Raw genomic sequence first — 5,178 nt, 5'->3', positions numbered from 1 at the left:
GGATCGTGGAGGACCCAAGGCGGCAATTGGCCAGTTTCTCCCAGAGGCGATCATGGGACACCAGATCGAAGGCTTTTTTGAAGTCAAGATATATGACATCAATCTCTTCTCCCTTGTCCAGGTGATAGGTCACCTGGTCGTAGAAGGAAATGAGATTGGTCAAGCAAGACCTACCCGCAACAAACCCGTGCTGGCTATCCCTTAAGATGTTGGCGTTGGCCAGTCCATTAAGGATGGCCTCTTTAATAAACTTTTCTAAGATCTTCCCCGGGATAGAAGTCAGGCTGATGGGCCTATAGTTAGTCGGATCCACTTTCCTCCCTTTCTTGAAGATAGGCACCACATTGGCCTTCTTCCAGTCTTCGGGCACTACACCAGAGCGCCAAGAGTTTTCAAAGATCCGTGCTAGAGGCTGGGCTATGATGCTCGCCAGCTCCTTGAGTACCCTGGGGTGAAGATTGTCAGAGCCGGCTGACTTGAAGGTATCCAGCTTCTCAAGATGTTCCTTCAGAAAGTCAGCATTAATGGAGGGCAGGGGATCACCCTCACCCGGACTTCCCTGTCCTGTAGCGGGCATGGGCGTCCCATGGGACTGATGAAAGACCGACGCAAAGTACCTATTTAATAGGTTGGCTTTTTCCTGGGCATCAGTTGTCAGTTGCCCCATCTGGAAAAGTTTTCATTTTTTTGCTTCAGGTGTGGCATACTTGAGACAAAGTCTACAATTATCGCAGTTTTTTTGTTGCTGTACTGATGGAAATTGTAATCAGATAGCTGCAGTTCCTTCCCAAGCTCCCTTAAAAGAACAAACTTGGCTGGTTTAGTAAGAAGGCCATAATCATCAAATAACATGTTAGATGGCAGTAGATTGTACCTCAGTATAGACTCTCCTTAATCCTTTGCTGTATGTAGGATTGTCTTAGCTGCAGAGTAGGATTTCTTTTCTGATGCTACAGCTGGTTTGTTTTTCTCCATCTGTTCATCTCCATCAGAAACAAGTCCTGGACATTTTACCTTCTTAATGGTATCCAAAAGCTTCTTTATTTTCTTAATTAAATGTTCATCTCTAAACTGTATATAAGCCTCCTTTGCATGTTCTCTGAATGAAAGCAGTCTTTCAGCTACCTCTTTTGGGGCACATTGCTTATGAAATTGTGAAGTTGCATCTGACTGGATGTGATATATGGGTTCCCTCTATCTTTCATGAACTGGAACACACAGGAAACACGTGATGCAATATTTGAGGCTGAACTCCCAGGCAACTTATGGTGAGTGGATATCTCATGATACTTAGTTCTGTCAGACCCTGTTAATTCTCAGAATGTATTGCTGATTGCGAGAATGTCATGATAAACAAGTTTCCATTCATTAACATATTGTTGTTGCCCAGTCTGTCCAATTATACCTCTACCAGGACTTTTTTTGAGATCTCTGAATAGTTCGTTCCAGCTTCATATCAGAAGAAACTGCACAGAATGACCTGTTCCATTGTTGGACAACAAAATGGCTATCTAAATTTTTTGGTACACATCTGCATGTTGTGAATAGAGACTTCTCATATTTTCAAGGTACCAAGAAGCATAGCAGAAGTAATGCAGTCAAATTCTCTAAAGATAGGGAGGAGGTCCTGTACAGCTTGAAGATGTGATTCTCAATCACCTTTTCTATCAGCGGCTACCAGATTTTTGAGCATCTGAACTAGCTCAATGAAACCCTTCCGATACTTGCACATTTCAGATTTCTCCTGACAGGAAGCACTGAAAGCCTTGTAGTCTTCACAGAGATCATTAATCAGCAGTAAAAGGTTTTCATAAGTGTCCTCAGTTGTCTTTGTAACCTTATCTATGAGAGATGTCTTCAGTTTTTGTGCATTTTTGAGTACTGCAAAATACTTGTCAGTGGGAGTGATTTTCCAGAAAGCATCCCATTTCAGTTTGTGTATGACTTCTGACAAGAAGAGCAATCCCTTGAATGACCTCACATAGTGACCGTTCAGCAATGGAAGAACGGATCAGCTACCAGAGAGAAATACACCTGTATTGCCAGGGCCTGAAGATTCGAGACAAGGAAAGCTAAGGCAGGCATGGAAATCAAGCTGGCAACTAGCATAAAAGACAACAAAAAGTCCTTTTACACATACATAGGAAGCAAGAAAAAATTGGGATCTACTGTGGAACCCCTGCTGAATGCTCAGGAGCAGCCCACAATCGACACCTGGGAAAAGGGAGAACTCATACTTCTCATTGGTATTCCTGAAACCAAACAGGAGCTGCTTGCCTGACCAGTGGCCCAGGGAATGGGGGGAAGACAACAGATTACATGAAATCAGTCCCGAAAAGGTGAGGAATCTCCTACAATGCCTGGATGCTTTCAAGTCTGCCAGGCCAGATGGCCTGCACCTGAGAGTACTGAAAGAACTGGATGATCTTATAACAGTGTCATAGGCCAAGCCGTTTGAAGAATTGTGAAACTCGGGAGTGGTCCTGGACGACTAGAAGAGGGCCAGTGTGGTACCCATCTTTAAGAAAGGGAAGAGGGATGACCTGGCAAACTACAGACTTCAGTCCTGGGAAAAATCTTTGAAAAATTTGTTAAGGAGGCCATCAATCACAAGCTGGCAACTGAAGGGGTGTTGTGAAGCAACCAGCATGGCTTTGTTGAGGGTAGATCATGCCTGACTAACCTACTGTCTTTATATGACCAAGTAACTGGCCATCTGGATGAGGGACACGAGGTTGATGTCATTTACTTAGATTTCAGTAAAGCCTTTGACACCATCTCCCATGAGATGCTCTCAATCAAACTGAAGGGTACTGGGCTGCCGTCAGCCTATTGCCACCTGCACTAGCTGGGTGCAGCCCCAGCATGACTCAGGGCAGCTCCTGCAGGGACTATATGGCCCAAAAACAAGCCAAGGACATTGCTGCCCCTCCTCTCCCATAAGAAACTTCATGGTTGGTGGCAGCAGAAACAGCAGCTGTAGGTCCTGGTGTGTGACCCCTGCAGTCTGGTATGGCTGTGCCCTGCCCCTGCCAGCACAGACAGACCCTTTGACCACCTGCCTGCCCCACCCATTCCCACTCACACTTCACAGCCTCCTACTGGCTCCTAGTCTGCTTGCACCATGTACCGACATCCCTGGATGATGCCAGCACCTCCTTACCCACACCTGTGCTTACACCCACTCTCCAGCCTGCACATGTAGCCTGGGATCCCTTGCACCCCAGCCTGGCAGATAGGCAGCTCCTGAGTCTTGCTTCCCTCTGACCCTGACCCTTCCCTCCAGCCTGGTCACCACCCAGACCCTGCCTTCGAGGCAGTCAGCCCAGAGCCCCCTCTGCAGCCTGTAGTTCTTGTGGCTTTCTCCAGCCTCAGCTCTACAGTTTTTAATTCCCATCCAACCCATCCCCTACTTATGACCCTATTTTCTTTTTTATTTGTCCCAAGAACTTAGTAGAAGTGACCACAGTGGGTGGCCTCCCTTAGTAAGGAAAGCTGATCATTTCTTTGTGGGCATTGGCCCATGAACTCCCGTGGCAGATCAAACAGGCCTGTCTGCAGCTCCGGCAGCTGCACAGCAAATAGACCCACCTGCGGTTGCCAGGACAGAAGGCCTCACCCCAACCCATGGGGGAGTTGGGTCCAAGGTTGGCTTGCAGAGGAGGCAGCTCCAGGGCAGGGGGAGGGACAGCAGCAAATAGGGAGCTCAGTAACTTACTGTCTATGGCAGGAGAGACCCAGCCAGAGCTGAGGAAGGCATGCAGCTGAGACCAGCAGTGTCTGCCCCTGGCCCACGCACTGCAGGGGCAGCCTCAGGAGCAGGCAGTTTGGTGGCATGGAGCAGCTGCCGCAGGGAAAGCCCTGGTGGGGAGAGTCACATGGCAGTGACATTCACCCTAACCTCAAGCCCTTTGAGCCAGGTCAGACTGGGACAAAAGTCCCATCCTTAGAGCTGATGCTGTCTGGATAGTCCCTCTCCACACCTGCAGCTGTGACCTGTGCCCAGGGAACATGCTTCTACAGAGAGCTACAGAGCTCTTGCTTCTCTGCCAAAAGAAACACTTTTATGGCAACTGGTAGCTGGGGGTCACAAGTGGTGTGTTTCTGTGCAAGGAAAGCAATGTTCCTTGTCTTTCAAGTGCTTGCTCCTTGGTTTCCTTGGCAGTAGAATAGTTTGGGTGACAGTTACTGGAAACAACTCCAAGTTTCTAAGGACACTTTCTGGGAACAAAAAAACGTCGGTACCAAGAAGTGAGATTGTAGCTCTCCTGTGCTGGCTGGATGCAGATCAGCTTGTATTAGCAACCCTGCCTCACCCACAGCTCAGTTGGTTACAGCCTGGTGCTAATAACATTAAGGTTGCAGCTTTGATTCCCTGGTTTGCCCAGACAATCTCAAGGGCCCTTCCAGCCTGACTCCTCTATGAAATCAGTCCTGCTCAGTTTGATCAGCCTAAAAACTTCCACATCTGCAGACAAGGTTCTTTGGGTGAACCTGGTATCTTTTATTAGACCAACTTAAATAGTTGGAATTTTGTTGTTGTTGCAAAACTCTTGGTCAGGCTGAGGAAGCCCCTGCAGTTGGTGTGTGCTCTTCCTGGGTGGAGCGAATAGCAAAGAAACCCGAGGCTGGGCTGGTATGTAGGCAAGACAGGCAGTCGGGGAAGATGGAAACTGAGGATTTGAAGATGTACATTAATACCACATCTGGCCTATTCTCCCTCCCGGTTCACACAACCTTCCTCTCACTTTCTTTGTTCACTCCTGGGAGCGTCTTCCTAGTCCCCCCCGCCATCATCTCCTAGCTCTGGTTCACACCAGTTTCTCACACAAAAGCCGCCTGCCGGGGATGCTCAGGCTTGCACCGGACGCCATGACCCATCCCCTCCCCTCGGGCGCAGCGATGCGCGGTCCTCGCTCCTGCCCGCAGCAGCGCCCATCACAGCGGCGTGGCGCTGAGCGCGGCCTTTCGGTCCCGGGCAGGCGCGGGCCGGGGCAGCCTCCCAGGTCGTGGCCGCGGGGCCACATGTGGTTCTTGAGCGAGTCAAACGGATTCGGGTTTGATCCGGCTAATCTGCAACACGACACAAATCCCCGCCCCCCAAATAATAATAATAATAATAATAATAATACAAAGCAGCCTGCCCTGTCCCGCAGGCGCCACCCTGCAGCCGCCTCC

The sequence above is a fragment of the Alligator sinensis genome, unplaced genomic scaffold (genome assembly GCF_000455745.1).
Source record: "Alligator sinensis unplaced genomic scaffold, ASM45574v1 scaffold161_1, whole genome shotgun sequence".
NCBI classification, from domain to species: Eukaryota; Metazoa; Chordata; order Crocodylia; family Alligatoridae; genus Alligator; species Alligator sinensis.
This window is presented reverse-complemented; position numbering follows the sequence as displayed.